This window comes from Pyrgilauda ruficollis, unplaced genomic scaffold (assembly GCF_017590135.1).
Source record: "Pyrgilauda ruficollis isolate IOZ18807 unplaced genomic scaffold, ASM1759013v1 scaffold43, whole genome shotgun sequence".
In the NCBI taxonomy this organism is placed as follows: Eukaryota; Metazoa; Chordata; class Aves; order Passeriformes; family Passeridae; genus Pyrgilauda; species Pyrgilauda ruficollis.
In genome coordinates, this window is record NW_024525823.1 from 8,814,868 (window position 1) to 8,832,143 (window position 17,276).

Consider the following 17,276-nt stretch of genomic DNA (forward strand, 5'->3'; position numbering starts at 1 on the left):
CATTCCTCCTTCATCAGGCTGCTTGTGGTAGCCCTATTCATGAGCAGAGAGAAGTGGGTGGATGGTCTGCCTAAGCATTTTGAGCTAATGCACCTAAATTTTGAAGTGCCTTTTAAGTGTGTAAATTAGAAAACCTATAGCAAGAGAACAACTGCTGCAAATGCCAGAATAATTTTGTCTTGGAAAGAGAAGAAGTAAAACAGCGTCTCCACTGATTTCCTCTTTCTTTTCTCCCATTAGGAGAACAGAAAGATGATTGAAGGTTGATTCACACTGTTCTGATTTTTTTCCCTCAATTCTTATTTTTAGATTCTACCCAGGATTAATGGGTGTTCATCTGACCCACAGTACGGGAGCAGTGCAGAGCAGAGTGCCAAATGTGAATCAGGATGGGCAGGGAAGGAAGGGGAGAAAGGGGAAGGACACAGTAAAGAAGTTCTGCCTGTTTGCCACTGTGAACTATGAAAGAGGCATAAAAAAGATTTTCTCTCAAAAAAACCCTCACTGCTCCTCCCCATCCCACTTCACTCATGCAGGAATTAAACTAACCCCTTCTCTGCCTTGTCTGATTTCTGTGTTGTGACTGAAGAACTTGGAGGATGTGACAGCAAGAAAAAGGGAGCAAGCTGAGTCTCAAATCAGGAGAATTTCTTTGAAACCCTTGCAGACACCATTCCCTCCTGAAGGGGCTCTCATTTCTTCTAGGCTGCTACTACTAACATTTTAATAGAGTTATTTAAATCCCTTATTTGTCCAGTTACACTGGGGGAAAAATACTCTTCCTAAACATGAGCAAACATTTGCCTGTGGCCAGCCCACAGAGAGACCCCCAGCTTTCTCACCATCACTGTAGCTGGCTTCATCCACAACAGAAAAGGTGCTGACAGGCGGGGCCCCCAAACTGGGTGGCAACCACACTGTGATAAAGGCAGTGAGTGCTGAAGGTACTGACTACACCAGTAATGGGGACACACAGAAACCTTGCCTATGCTCACACACCCACAGAAAAGTTCTCTAGTGAGATCTGTTCTCTCAAACCCACTGTGGTTTCAGTGTATGACAGCAGCTTACTGCTAGATGACAGCTTAGGTAAGTTTACTGTGTCTGGACAGGGTTCAGTTTCACCACAGCATCCCAAACCCTGCTGTGTGTGCTTCAGCTCTGTGAGCACAACAGTGTTGATAACTCACCCATGTTGAAGTTATTGCTGAGCAGTGCTTGCAAAGCATCAAGACCTTCTTCATTTCTCACTCTGCCACTGCAGCAAGTAGGCAGGGGGAGGTTTGGGAAGGGACAGAGCTAGGAAAGCTGAACCCGACTGACCAAAGGTGTATTCTACACCCTCAGTGTGTGAGGAAAAGTCCACAGAGGTTTCTCTGTATTTGAAATAAAAAGGCAAAACTGGGTGGTAATCTGGAGCAGACAGGGATGGTTTCACTGAAAATGACTCTGTGATAAGCCTTGTGAAATACACAACTCCTGACAATTCAGATCTGGAGATCTTGTCTGGAGTTCATCCCTCTTTCCTAGCACAAAGAGACAAAAAACTAAAGGCCACTGAAATTAACAACTGTGCTGTCCCCACAACACCGGGGACAAGTGTCAGATTTGTGAATTGTATTGTAAAGGGAAAAGGACCTCTTGATAGGGAACAAATTGACGCTCTAAGCCAGGCTGGCTGGGAGGGTCAGGTCAAATAAGTGACCACAAGCACATTTAGCGTGATATCAAGGAGAACATCAACCAAAGCAAAGGCTGTGAGAAGATGACACTTTTCAGTTGCTTATATGCTAATTACAGGATTCTGAAAAAAATGGATAACCCTCTATAACCCTATATATTTGCCTATAAACTAGCAATGCAAAATAGTACTCTTGAAAAATAATACTTATATTTAGGCTATTATACTATTAACAGAAACAACTGTAGCCAATTTAAAAAATCCAAATGGGAGAGGGTGGTGCCAGGCCATATGTGTCACAAATGACATCTGAGTAACTGACAACTAGGAAATAAATAATCTTGGAGAGTTACAGGGATGATGAGCTTCTTCAACACTTACGTACAAGAAGTACAAAATCCCTTCTTGAGTTACTCTGGAGACCTTGTGTCACTAGCACTAACACAGGCCTGTCCTTTCCAAAGGACTACAAATGACAAGTTACTAACCCCTAAATTCAAAAAAGGATTGGCCTTCCTAACTGTGTGAAATGAAGCCTTGCCAATGAGTGATCTACAACACTGGCCTCGCAGCACCAAAGGGGACAGGAGCAGCTCACAGCACGATCGCCACAAGGTGAAGAGCTGAGCTCCACCACACACGAGCAGAACCCCACGCTGGTCACACCAGCACCCACCCCACGTGCAGCAGGAGCCCCTCGGTCCCTGCCCCACCAGGGGCTGCACTGGGCAGGAGCTGCAGTGCTGGCACACGCACAACTCACTGCTGGTACACCTGAGCTGCCCGTGAGTCATACGTGGGCTAGCACAGGAGCCAGAGCATCCCCGCTCGAGACTTTGTCTCAGTAGAGAGGAAACGGTCACAAACCAGAAGGTTACTGCTTGTTTGGACTGAAAAGGACCAACACTTCCTGTGCAAATAGTTAACGTTGTCTGCAATCAAATCCAGACCAGAATTTTATGCAATATGTGAGTGTACGCTCTTTAGAGATACACAAATTAAAATCCTAGTGCATGCTTTCTGAAAAGCAGTTTCGCACAACTAGAGTGAATGGGAGTCAAATCAGGCTGAAGGCAGAACATACAGAAAGTTGCTGACATCTGCAAGCAGTTTAAGACATTTCCTAAATGCCTACAGTCTTACAACCATGGAAATGGGCTAGATAAAAATAACACACAATGAAAAAACCCAACAGCTGGGTTTATCAGGGAAGTGAAAAAACACATAAAATATTATATAGAAAACTGGTACATGAAAGGGGAAAGAGGAAGAGATAATAAGAAGCAAAAAAAGCTAAAATAAAGATTATATACAGGAAGCAAGAAGATACTAGAAAAAAAATAAAGGCACATAAAATCAGAAATACATTTTAAATTTTCTAAGCAGATTATGAAAGATGAATCCTGAACAATAAAAATTGTAGAAACGTTCATTACAATATGACAGCAGCAGAAGTTATTCAGTAAATGTTTCCGATTAACACACAGGTAAAAGGCTGGATGATCTGTTTATGATGATGGTAATGAAATAGCTTCCCACCACAGCAGCCCCTGGAGAGGGGATGTTAAGCAGCAGATAAACGATTCTGGGTGATTCAGATTAGTTGCTAGAAATCAACTTGTCTCAAGGTTTTCAGAGGCAGCCTTGGAGCTGCTACTGCATCTAAAGCAGATCTTGGCCCTTGGGGAAGGACCAAAGACAGGAAGAAAGCTCATACTGGGCTACTATTTGAGAAGGGTACAAAGTAATTACAGGCCAGTTGGATGAGTCTCCAGTATTTTGCAGAGGCATCGGCCTCAATTAATAACTTTTTTCAAAGCTCTGTAATTAAAGTCAATTAACTTGGCTTTAAGGAAAATAGATCCTGTCAAACTAATTTGATGTAATTTCTTGCAAAAATTACAAGTGCACTTGATGAAGGCAGCATCGTTAACAGTATTACAAATCTAAGTCATTTGACTAGTTCTGTAGAATATCCTTATGAATGCTTTGAAGCCTACATGGAATGTCTCCATCTGTACAGGGAGAGCAGGTCTCCATTGGTGGAGAGCACTGCATAGGATCTGTCTAAAACCTTAAACCTATTTCATACTGAAGTCACTTTTGAGTCCACAGTCATATTAGAAGTATTAAAAAGCTGCTAAATTAAGGAAACCAAAGTGTAACTGTAAATTGGAAACTATTTATTAGCAAACAAATGGGTTCCTGTTGGATTCCACAGGCGTTGGTGATCATCCTTTTACTATTTAATAGCATTACCAGTGACCTGGATGAAAGTTAAGTCGTTGTGGTTAGACATGAGACTGGGAATGGCAGAAAACAAACCACAAAAGAACAAGCCTGACACAGAGCAACTGGGGTCTGCAGCAAGATGGGAGAAACCAGTTTAGGTATTAATATGGCCAAGTACAAAATCACCTTATGAGAATGAAGAATCCAGGCCATACTTACAGGATGAGAGGGAGAGAGAGGACTCTATCCTCCGAAGCAGAGACTGAATGTGAGACCCGGGGTCCTGGGAAGCAATCAGCTCAACATGAATTCCCCACGCAAGGCTGTGGCCAAAAGGGCTAATGCAAGCCTCAGCTGTACAAACAAATGAAAATCAAAAGATGAGTAGGTAGGTTACGGTGATGATGTATTTGGTTCTTGTTCCTCTGCTTTGTGAATAATGTATCAGGTTCTGCTCCTCCATTTTACAATTGGAAAAACTGGCAGAGTGTTCAGGGAAGACAAATTAAATAATTGAAAACACTGGGCTCCAGAAGGCTTCATTACAAACAAAAATCTTAGAGGGAATTTTGTTATTTTGTTCGTGGTATAGCAGTATTCTTACACTGAATAAATTTGGTAACAGCAGACTCTGATCTAGCAAAGGTAGAAATTACATCAGGACTGAAAATTATTCCAATCCAGGCTGTGAACAGGCAAGTTTGTTCTGCTTGTTCAGCAATGATGTGTTATACCAAATTAACCAGTAATTAACCCTTTGCACCACAGGTTATGAGGTCCTGCCCACCTCTGTGAAGTTGTGAAAGTAATCATGCTTGATTCAAGAAGGATGCATGCCCACACAGCTTGGGTTAATTGTCACAAAGCAGGAGCTCCTGCAGGTGAGCTGAGTGGTCACTGCACCACACTGTGCTCTGTGTTGCCACCAAGAAACTCTCCTTCCCCTTGCAGGGTATTAATCCTGGCAGCCTTCCTGTTCACAGCTTACAAAACATCTCCAGGGAAACCCCAGGCTTTTGGGGATGAGGTGCCATTTCAGTACGGATGACACCTAACTGTCCATCTTCTGCAGGATCTGCAGGCAGCCTCTCTCAATTCCCAGCACCTGGCTGCACGCAAAACCTCACTGTACAAAGCTCCTCACATTGAGATGCCAAGGAAACCACTTTTAGGAAACCGATGGGTGATGTTACGACTGCCACTGAGAAAGCACCGGTGATTCCTTGTTTCAGCAATTCACTTCATCTGCTGAGTGCCAATGGGACCTTGTCCTAGGGAGCTGGCAGGGATCTCATTCCAGCAGCACCTGGCCACAGAAGGTGACCTCAGAGAATTATGCTGTGGAAAAGAGTCCTCCATACCTCACTGGTATTTGCCCTCCCAAATTCACCCTTTTAGGATGAACTGGTGGACTAGCTACCTTCTTCCTGGAAATTTTTTATGCAGAATGAATGGATATGAGCACTGCTCCTGCCGGAACCTCCCAGGTCACTCAGGGCATCTACCTGTCTTCTCCTTCCCTTTCTGCATGCTGAGGGAACTGGGCGCTGCCAAGAAAGCTTTTGGTTATCTGTCCCAAGGCTGGGGATGGGCATTTGGGTTCCTGAGGACCACGTGTTCAGCTCTGGGGCCCTGGTGACTGAATTTGCTTCATCTCACAGCCTGCCAATATTTAAATTTGGTGTTTTTTAAGGAGGCAGCACAAGCTTTTGTGCGTGCTGTCTGTCTTAACCTGGGCCTTTGGCCAGAAAGTATTAATCCTATCAATGTGCAGGAGTGGGAAAGCTGGAAGTGTTTGATTTGTGCCAGTTGCTGGCATCATCTCATTTTAAGCTTCTGGAATGAACCCATTTATGACTGAATGCTGCAGTGTAAATTCTGCAAATAAAACAGATAAAATAATCTCAATTACTTGAACTAAGGACTAGTTCACATATGCCACTCCAGAGATTTAGAAGGTGTTATTTCATGCAAACATCTAATTAAATTTAATTATGGTTCTACAGTTATTTTTATGTTCAACAGGTGGAAAAAACGTGTTTTCCAAACTTTTGGTTACGCTCTGTAAGTGATGCCTGCTAAAACACAGCATGCACAGGATAGTAAAATCTTGGTCATATGTCACAAACATAAAAGAAAGATCCTGTCCTCAGTAAGCATGTAGTACAAAGCTTCTGCAGAGTGAATCACAGCAAGGAAGTTTGTACAAATTTTAGGGAGGAGAAAGGCCTGTCCAATAGTGGTGTGTATGTACGTGTATGAGTACATGCCTTCACACACACCCCACCACTTCAGCTCTGCTATATCCAGCATTCCTATCAACAGTTCCTGCCAACAGCTCAAAACTGTGATTGGCAACTCCTTAGTCACTAACAGAGCAGAAGTTTAGGGAAAGCTGATCGAGAACAAGGTTTCAAAGCTACTAATGAAAGATGAATCAGAGCCTGCAAAAGTACAGTTTGAATTGTGCATTTTTGCATCTTTACATTTTCTGTCCTCCTGGATACATTTTTCCCCCTCTCCCTCTGGCACAACCCCAGCTACATCCTACAGCATGAGGATGTTCTGTTAAGCACACTTGCAACTGTCTTTTTAAACCTTGTAAAGGCTTCTGTCAAAAGATGTACCAAGGATCACATAGGCCAGACTCCAGGAATAGAATTTTACAGGTGAAGTAACTGTGATAATCTTCCTAACTATAAATGATAAAAACTACATAGAAGTAAAGGGCTTTAATACATGGATTTTAAAAAAAAAATTGCAGTAAATCAACAGTAAATCAGATGCAAGGCTTTTCCTTTTATTCTAGACACAGACACAGAATTAAATAGGAGAATGTGAAAGTAACCATCCCATCTGCCTTTGTAATTCACCCAGACTAGACACAGTAATGCTATGGAATTTAATGCAATGAACCCCAGAAGTGTCACTTTCACAAATCTCAAGAGGCATCATTGACCTGAGGCTGGCTGCAGTTTCTGCCCCAATTCCAGTTTAATGTATTCCAGTCTGACCCTCAAGCGACAGAGCTGCTGGAGAACACGCTAAGAAACAAATGCAGGCAATTGCTTTGACATAATTCTTTTGGACGCAGGCAGATCGAATGTGCTGATGTCAACAGAGACCAGAAAAGAGTTTTATCCAATATCCTTTCCTCACTGAAGAAAACAATGAGAGGAAACAAAGCACAACCCAAACCCCAGACAACAACATGCCCACCTCCCAGCAGCAATACTGATACATGCTAAGAAAGGAAAACCAAGGAAAACGTTCCTAAAGTAGCATTTGTATGTATACACTGCATTTAATTTATAGCTTAAATTCACATGACTTGTGTATATAATTGGCTCTTTGCACATAACATGCATGAAACATTTGTCCTATAGGAAATATTAATTTAAAGCCCCAGGAACAGCCTAATGCAGTCCTTTATGGCCACAGCACATTCAAAAGAGTTCCTAACATAGTTCCCTCTGCTTAATGTGAAGCACTCTTCTGCCCTTTCTCACATGCTTCTAAAATTTAGGGGGCTGCATGGACCTGCTCTCAATATAATTGTCAGGACTATACTTTCCTGCCTTGCCACTCACTTAAATATCCAAGCTCTAGCCTGCTCTGGGGCTGCATAGTTTGAAGTCAGAGAACATTGAGACAACACCGACATTTTTCTGCACAGGGACAACAAGAAGAGAAGCTGGGAATATTTTTTCCATAAGAAAGATGAATTATGGTAGGAAACCAGATCAAGGATTCCACAATGTCTATCCTGAGAATAAAAGACTGAGCTAAAGATTTTCTTCTCCACCTGGTGACGTTGCTTCTGAAATGACTTCTGTAAAAAGAGGAAGACCCACACATCATTGATACAGTTTTTCAGAACTCACCAGGGAAAATATCAGGGTTGAACATGGCTGGTCCCTCAACTTTATACAATAAAAACCAAACAAAAAAGCAGATCTCAAGCTCATTTCCTCCTCTCCCTTTTACTCCTTCTCCTAAGAAAGGCTTCCAGTTCTGCTATTTACAGTTTTTCTTTTCTCCCAGTCCTCCAGCTCCTCCCCCATCAGTCCATACAGAAAGATTGTCTGCAATGGTTTAACACAAAAAACAGATGAGATACTTAAGGCTTCCCCTTTCTGTATGCCTGGAGTGCTTCCAGGAAGAGAAAGTCTTGTGAGGATTCTCACTTTGCTCTTCTGCAGCTACTTGTGTGGGTCACTCTACCACAATAAAAGCCCGCATCTGTTACCTGACCACGACTGAGAGACAGATAAAGATTGCCATTTTTAATGGTAACTTTCCGCAGGAGGTGTGGTCTGAGAGAAGAGTGATCATGTGCAACAGCCACTGAAGCTACTTGATGTGGAACATTAAACCACCCCTGCACAAAGTAGAAGCAGACTTTTGTCCTTTGTCTACTGTCCTTTATGTGACCTGCCCCCAGAGTGTGGCCGCAAGTTGCGGCCCACAGTTTGGCTGAGCATCAGAAGCCGCAGAATCTTTTACTCTATGCTGGGACCTGCCTAAGCATCACAAGGCTCAGGCAATAAGGATTTTAAGGTGACCAATCATCAGGAATTATATACAATTTAATCATAAAATCATAGAGTGGTTTGGGTTGGAAGGGACCTTAAAGACCATCTTGTTCCAATCTTTTGCCAAGGGCAGGGACACCTTTCACTAGACCAGGTAACTCAAAACCCCACCCATCCTTGCCTTGAACACTTTCAGGGATGGGGCATCCACAGCTTCTCCAGGCAATCTGTTCCAGTGCCTCACCACCCTCACAGTAAAGAATTTCTTCCTCATATCTCATCTAAGCCTATCTTGTTCAAGATCTTTATTAATGGCAAAGGCAGTGAGATCGAGTGCACCCTCAGCAAGCTTGGGGATGACACTGAGCTGAGTGGTGCCATTGACATGCTGGAGGGAAGGGATGTCATCCAGAGGGACCTTGACAGGTTTGACAGGTGGGACTGTGCAAACCCTGCGAAATTCAACTAGGCCAAGTGCAAGATCCTGCATCTGGGTCAGGGCAATCACCAGCATCTGTAGAGACTGGGGGATGAAGGAACTAAAAGAAGCCCTGTGGAGAAGTACTTGGGGGGAAAAGTGGATGAAAAATTGGATATGAGCTGGCAACATGGGACTCCAGCCCAGAAAACCAGCTGAATCCTGGGCTGCATCAAAAACCGTGTGGCCAGCAGGTCAAGGGAGGTTATTCTGTCTTTTTACTCTGCTCTTGTGGGATCCCACCAGGGGTTCTGCATCCAGTTCTGGGATCCCCAGCACCAGGCCTTGGACTTGCTGGAACAGGTCCAAAGGAGGGCCATGAAGATGATTAGAGGGATGGAATACCTCTCCTATGTAGACAGACTGAGAGAGTTGGGGTTGTTCAGCATGGAGAAAAGTCCAGGAAGGCCTTAGAACACTTTCAAAGGAAGCTTACAAGAAACATGAAGAGAAACTCTTTACCATGACCTTTAGTGACTTTTTTAAAAAAAATCAGTTTTCAACTGAAAAAGGATAGATTTAAACTGGAAATGGGAAGAAATGTCTTACAATGAGGGTGGTGAGACACTGGAACAGACTGCCTGAGAAGTTGCAGGCGTCCTGTTGCTGGAATCAGGTTGGATGGCGCTTTGAGTAACGTGGTCTAGTGGCAGGCATCCCTGTCCATGGCAAGAGTGTTGGAGTAGACAACTTTAAAAGTTCTTCCAATGCAAACAATTCTGTGATTGGTGATTCTGTTACTGAACTGGATTCTCAGCTCCTTGATTCCTATCACAAAACACAGCTGGTGCAGTTCACGCAGCTGGGACTTAACGGTGCTGTAAGAGAATGTATGGAATATGGGTACAAACCATACCACTGTAGACAGAGATAAGGGAAGCACCTACACTCCAGGATAAAGGCACATGAAGAAGAGGGGATTAAGATACTCACATGGTTCTGTCTAAATGCACAGATGATACAAAACAAAAAGCAAGAACCAAATGCACTCATACCTTTACACTGCCATTTGTATAAAGAGTCAGTCTGTTATTTCTTCCACACTGTAAAGCCGTGCTTGTTAGGACAACCACAGCAGTGGTTATGTAGCTCACGCTCACTATCTTTACAGAGCAGGAAGATCCAATCATCTGCAGTCTTCCAATACTTCCCTCTAAACATTCCCCTCTGACTCCAGTTTTCAGCGACAGCAGATTATTTGTTGTTTGTCTACTGCAGGCTGTTACAATATTTTTACAACAGGAAATGTGTGTTCCATACGTAAGAAGACTACACTTACAAGAAATAATGCAGGAAAGTGATCTAATTTCTCTTCTGCTTCCTTCCTTCTGCAGTGTGCTGCATTGAGATGTTTGTTCCAAACACAGATACCAGTTCAAGGCCAAGATTTTATTTACCCTGATCGTACAAAACAAGCCAGCACTTAAACTGCAACTCAAACACCTCAAGCTGTTGTGCTCCATTCATGTTCATCTAAGTGATTTAGGTAAGTGGGCTTAAATTTCTCTTTTAAAGGTTATTGAGCCTGTCTTATCCACAGCCAGATATTTGTATGTCAGTGCTATAGATTTAAAACTCCTGTGAATAAAGAACACTTTCCAAAGTTGCAAACAGCAGAAAGAACAGGAAATGTCAATTTGAAGTGAACCTCAGTATCGCAGACCATAAGAAAATGTGCATTGTGCTGCATTTAGGGAAAAGAGCACAACATCTTCACTAAGCACTGCAGCTACCCATGGATGTTACTCAGCTACCACTGCTGAACAAAGAAATCTGAGTAACTGCTACACTTCACTTCTCTGCTTTTGGAAAAGCAGTTTTTAATTTAGGAAGTCTGAGGTAGCCTTTTAAGAGACAACTTTAAAGCATTCTCCTATTTATTACTGGGACTGACAATACATGTATATAATAAAATATAAATTGCCACATGCAACTGCCTCCAGTCTGCAAGCTAAAACCTGGAAAGAGACTCTATACTGCTACAGGGCCAAATCTGCATCAGGCAAGTTGTTGAATTTGAGAAGTTATGAACACCAGCAAATTCACAAGCTGACCATCAGTGCTGACTGCTCAATGCCAAAGTTCTTGGAAAGGGATAAACAGATGGGTCAGGAAAGGACAGAACTCTAACTAGTATTGCATAGCTGTAAAAATAACATTTGAGTTCATTTGTTCTCTATCTCTCATGCTGAAAACAATCAGACCATTAAAACTCCCCATGTATCCTGCATTTTTTGTAAGCTAAGAGGACAAACTCTTTCATATTTACATGTTAGAGAGGTATTTAAAACACAAATGAAATCAAGGGATACTTCCAAAAGTTATGTTTGTTTTGTATATGATGTCAGTAGTGAATTCTTCTGGTGAGGCAATATTGTCTCTGAAATGCAGATTTCCCTATGGCTAGGCTGGAGCCTCTGCTTCTTGTTTGCATTTGGGCACTTAACCATCTTCCCCGAAGATGAAGCATGAAAAATGAGGCTCCATGTTTCCTTTTGTATATATATTTTTTCAGATGCCAGGAGCATAAATATAAGCAAAAGAAAAGAGTCCCAACCTTGTCAGCTTCCCAGAATTATATTTTGTATGCTGGTGCTTTTGTTTTCTTGCAAGTTCAGCACGGCTGTGATGGCAGCACCCTGGATTCCCCCTGCCCCCAACAAGTGATACATATTAGTACATCTGTTTTCTCTGTAAAGTCTTTCTGCATTCTTTGCGGGGCACAGGAAGGATGTGGGCTCCTTTTCACATTCAAATGAGGCAAATTAGCCTTTGCCTGGTTCCTTCAGTAGAATGCTTATTTTACATTTAAGCGTGAGAAAAAGGGAGGAAATAAACCCCAATACGTTAGGTGGGTTACATGTTCCATTTTGGTGCTAGCCTCACTGAGCCTTGTTTTGTGAACTGCTTTCCACAGGAGATGATTTCAGGAAGATAGTTTAATTAGTTCAACAGTGTAATTATGTAAAATGACCAAATAATCTGCACAAAGAAATAGCTGCCACAGACACATTAAACATGAGAAAAAGCTGAAAATGCCAACCTGAATCAGCAGGGTTCAGGCAATCCAGGGCTGGCCAGCTTGAAAGCAGCACTGCAGGAGAAAATCTGAGTGTTCCAGTAGAAACTAAGTTGAACACAATCCAGCAATGCTCCCTTATGGCATGGCAAAGGTGGCCATCAGCTTCCTGGCTTGCATCAGAAAAAGCACTTCCAGCAGGTTGAGAAATATGATCCTTCCCCTGTATTCAGCACTGGAAAGACATGACTGGAGTGCTGGATTCAATTTAGGGATCCCTGAAAATCTGGGGCTCCCTTGTACAGAAGAGATATGAACTTATTTGAGCAGATCCAGTAAAAGGGCCACAAAGATGGTTAAGATTTTAGACCATCCATCTTATAAGGAAGGGCTGAGAGTGCTGGGACTCTTCAGCCTGGAGGAGGCTCTTTTAATGTGTATAAATACCTCATGGAAGGCAGTAAATGAAACAAGGCAGGACCTTGCAGTGGTTTCCAGTAACTGGTGATGGACACAAATTAAAGTACAGGAAATGCTGACTAAACATGAAAAAAAACCTCTTGTACTGTGAGGGTGATGAACACTGGCACAGGTTGCCCAGAGAGGCTGTGGGGTCTCCATTGCTGGAGATATCCAAACCCCACCTGGATATGACTCTGAGACACCAACTTTAAGTTTGCCCTGGTTTGAGCCGAGGGCTGGAGTAGATGATTTCCAGACACCCTTTCTAACTGCAGCAGTTTGTGATTCTGCCAGGTCATGTGAAGACCTGCTGCACTTACAAAAATTCTCCTCTCACTCCTTTTACAAGACAGACACAAATGCAACAATTCAGTAAGGTAACAAAAGCATAGTACACACTTTGCAGGGAAAAGGTGTGGTTCAGAGTCCCTCTTTTTTATGTCCTGTGCTCCAACCCAAGTGACAAAGCTAATGGGATGCAAGGAAAAACCAAACAACTGCTTGGCAAACTGTGCTTTACCCTAGACAGTTAGCACTAGGTGGAAATTCCGTGCGTACTCTTTGCACTACAGCAACTTCTTGCACAGTTAATGCATCCTATGCACAAGGTAACACACCCCACACAGAGAGCAGAGAGTAAAGTAGTCAGGTGCTGTAAATTTACACTCAGCTTTCCGACAGAAATCTCCTCAGGCAAGAAGCCCTTAGCTCTGCTGACAGTCGTGTGCCAGGTTTGATAGGTTTTACTGAGAGACCTGGCAGAAGCTCCGGCACACCAGCAAACGCATGAAGCGTTTCACCCATCTCAGCTGCCATCCTCAGCCACAGCTCTGGGATGCACCAGCCTCACAGCAAGCAATGGGCTGTGTCTGTGGTCCAGAGGCTTGCAAGAGCCATGTCCCAAGTCCCTGCTCTGCTCACAGTCTACCCCTTGAAATAAGTTACTTGCTGTTGTTCTTGGTTTTCCCATTGTTCTGAACTGAGTAATGTAAAATGCACTTTCCCCTCAACCTGCGTGAGCAGATCTCTGCCATGGCCTTCTGCCCTCTCTGTGAGAGCCCTGAAGCCTCCTGTGACACAGAGCAGCAAGAGTTCCTACACTCTCAGAGCTGACACTGGTTTTTCAGACACCTGGCTGCACAAAGAACACAACCAGCTACTGTTCTCACACACCTCTCTCTGCTCCAAAGCCAAAGCCATCCAAACTGATCAGTCTTGCAGCACCACTATGTGTGTCAGCCTGAACTCCCCTTCACCCTCCATCTCCCTCCTTAAAATAGTAGCACAAAGCTCCAACTCAAAAACCTAGAGTAAAAAATAATCCAATCTAGATTTAGATCCAGACTTCCCCCAAAGCCTGAGCAGTCTCAGGCTCTAGCTACTCTCAAGCAGTAGGAGCAAAAGAGCTCTGAAAAAAGGACACTGAAGCCTTTTACACTGGTTTATTTTAAAGTGTTGTGGTAAAGAGGTAAGTGGAGAGCCCAGAAAAATTCAGAAAGATCTCAAAAACAGTGCAAATGAAAATATACTTTAGGCATCCTAGGAACAGTCAGTTTCTCTCTACTGAGGCATCCATAGCACTTTTAATCCATAATTTCCATTTTAGCCTGTTAAAATAATGAGATTTATTATTCTTGTCACATGTCCCTTCTGAAGATGCTGGGAGGGTGTGGGAGAGGTAAGAGAGAAAATTAGTTATCAGCCACCACTTGCCAAGAGTAGATTAAGCACAGAAAAGTTATACATTAATGTATAAATTACTCAAGGGAGTTTCATTTATTCCTTTCCTCCTAGCTTATATTTTTTTCTTCCTGTCCTGCAGCCCTTGTTCCCACTGCTCTCAGTAACTACCTGCCTGCAGAGGACAAGCTGGGCAGCAGCAAACAATTCTGGATTTTCCCCCCTTTCATCATGAGAATTCATTTGGACTCTCTTTCCCAGACCTCAGAGCATGCCTGATTCCTGGGAGCAGAACAGAGAACAAGAATAGAGTTAATCTTCAGCAACATGATAAAAATCACTCTCTCACACAGACAACTGGAGAGGGATTTCAACAGAACTGTTGTGCCAAGCACCTGATAGCAAAACCTGAAACTGTTGCCAACCCACACCTTCCTGCTCACAGACACAGCTTGCTCAGTCTCTCCCCAGCACTCCCACTTCTCTACTAAAATCTAAGTCACCACTGAGCAAACCCTCTCACCAAAACCAGAGGCCACTCTTTCTGTAACAAAGACACAAATGTGGCTGCATTACAGGTGGGCTCACCTCATCTTTCTGGTTTTTTTTTATGATTGAAAAAGTAGCTGTGGAAAGCGCATTAAACAACCAGATTGGAGATGGAATAGGAGGACAGGACACAGGGGCATTTCATGGCTTTGATGCAATCTAAGAAGCCACCAACGAGCAGGCAGGTGAGCTGAGCAGCTGGGAAGGGAGGGGAGGAGGGGGCAGCAGGAGGTGTGGAGAGGGCTACCAGCAGCTTGCTCTCCCAAAGCCAGTGCCAGCTGGCAGCTACATGTTGCTGGTTGTGTGTGGGCTGTGAGTATAACAGAGGAGATGAGCCTTTAGGGGAGGAGCTGTCTGATAAATCATTAATGAATGAAAATATGAAGTAATCAGTCTGCCTGGGAGGCAGAATCATCTAATGATGAGGGTGATGGACTAGGAAGCAGGAGATGAGGTTCCTATCTCACCCACAAGACCGCTGGCACACGAGCTCCTTTTCCTGTGAGTAAGAAGATACAGCCACTTCCTTGCCTTGACGGGCTTCTTTCTTAAAACCAATACAGAAACCCCACAATCTAGGTGATAATAAAATTTGCAGCATCCTTTGTGGAAACTGCACGCCCAGCTTCTCTTTTGTTGCAGGCAGTGCACAAAGAACCAATATTCCTTCTCAGAGACATCTTCACTAAACCAGATTTTTTTTAAGGCAACAACAAAACCCAGCACGACCTTTCAGCAGCACCAGTGGCATTTAATTTTAAATCGATTAACTACACACACAGTACTAATTACCCATGGGTGAGGGTTTTTTTTCTTTTTAGCAATCAGGCTACTGGCTGGAAATGTAATGGTATGTCTCTGTGTGAACAGGGACACTCAGCTTTCTCTGTGCTCTCTGAAACGAAGAGGAAAACGCTTGAGAAATGATGTTTAAAGGGGCATTTGTGTTTATGGGGATAGCTGCAGGGGCACCAGACACATGCAGTCAGAAAGTGATGAGGTTGACAGGGGAAGGGGCAGGGGGTTAGCACAGTTTCTTTTGCACAAAGACCTAGCAGAATGTGTCATGCTGCACAAAATCAATACAGCCCTTGCATGAACAAGAAATTGTCAGGTTTGTACAGTTCTCAGGCTTATTTGGAAAGATGCTCACAAAGGTGATTCTTGATTTTTATGAAATCTTTTAACTGCTCTCTTTCCTCTGTCTTAAGATCCCTGAACATTCAAGGCTATTGTTTTAAAACAGTGTTATTCTAAAACAAACACCAAAGACACACTTGGCACAAACTGAAACCATCTAATGTTGGCACATTTGAGGGATAAGAGGTGCAAGGGCTTTATTGACCAATGTACTTAAAACATGATTTTCCAGAGTGAATGATGCATAGACTGCAGCAGAAACCATAAATAGAAGGCACATATGGCCAAGACAGAGACTGTGTTTATAGAAACTCAAACAAGCACCTGAGGAGATTTGTGGTTTTTAACTACCTACCTATTTGTGGCACTGAAGTCCAGTTTAATTGTTCTGCCAAATATTGCTGAGCCACAATATGTTTATTATAGTTTATGGAAGAACCTGCTCAGGCAATTTCACAAGGAAATTGCCTGTGCCTAATCTAATTGCTAAGAAGTAGCTAAAATTACATTAGTCCTGGATAGAATAAGAAAGAAACAGGAAGCTCCAAAAGGTTCAAGAAGCATCACAAGGCTGTTCCTGTAAATCACAGCATTGCAGATTTGAGGATGAGATCCCTGGAGAGGCTCCCAGTCACAGTCAGACACTGTTTTTCACCCAGAACAGACATAACACAGGTAAGATGACTTACAGCATATAAAAGTACGATTTCTCACATACTTAATCTTTCTTCTGGTTACTGAATACATTTACATAATAAGTGGGGTTTGGAAATTACCCACTGATGAGATAATACAGATTTAAATGATCTGCAGTGTCAGTTTAACTTGCAAGCTTTAGCAGTCCTTGCAAAAGATTTAACTGGGCTCCACTGAAGAATCCTATTTCTCAAGACTTTGTTTAATCATAAGATAAGCAACACCTATAAAATTTAACAAATGGATTAGGGTGGCTTAGATGTTTTCAGACTCTTGCAGAGTACTAGCATGCAATATCAGGAGGAATTATTTCTGTAAATTAAAATTTAATTGGAGGTTGCTGGACATGCCAAGCAAGCTACAGTCAAGGTGGTTAACACAGTAAATGTGTCATTACCTGCCACATAATCACAGAAATACCTCTGGAGAGTCACTTACTAGTTTATGTCTTGCCAAACTTAAACAAGAACAGATTTCTGACAGCACCAACAGCTACTTTGACACTTTGCATGAGCCACCATGATTTCAGCTGGCATACAGCCTGTTGTTTTGCTCATGTGTTCTGGGTTAAAAATAAAATAAAAAAAAAAGAAAATAATTAAAAAAAAATCAGCTCCCTTCACACTCCCCCACTCCACTGACACAGAGGAGCCTAGAGCAGACAACCTCGACTCAAACTGGTTAAATAGAAGAAAGGGCAAGTTGTGAACAGACAAAGCAAGCTCCAAGGGCATTTCTCTCAGACTTTCACAGTTTTCTGGTACTTCAACACCCCTGACTTGCAGAGCATATTAAATTTGCTGC

The 17,276-nt window shown here is 42.9% G+C and overlaps 1 protein-coding gene across 3 annotated transcripts in view; it reads right to left on the minus strand.

The window, feature by feature from the left end:
• Window positions 1-17,276, minus strand: part of FYN (FYN proto-oncogene, Src family tyrosine kinase) — a 138,737-nt gene that overhangs the window by 49,485 nt on the left and 71,976 nt on the right. For all 3 annotated transcript variants that reach the window (XM_041478099.1, XM_041478098.1, XM_041478100.1), the window contains exon 3: window positions 4,133-4,267. The gene's annotated coding sequence lies outside the window, so the exon portion shown is untranslated. The remainder of the gene's footprint in view (window positions 1-4,132; window positions 4,268-17,276) is intronic.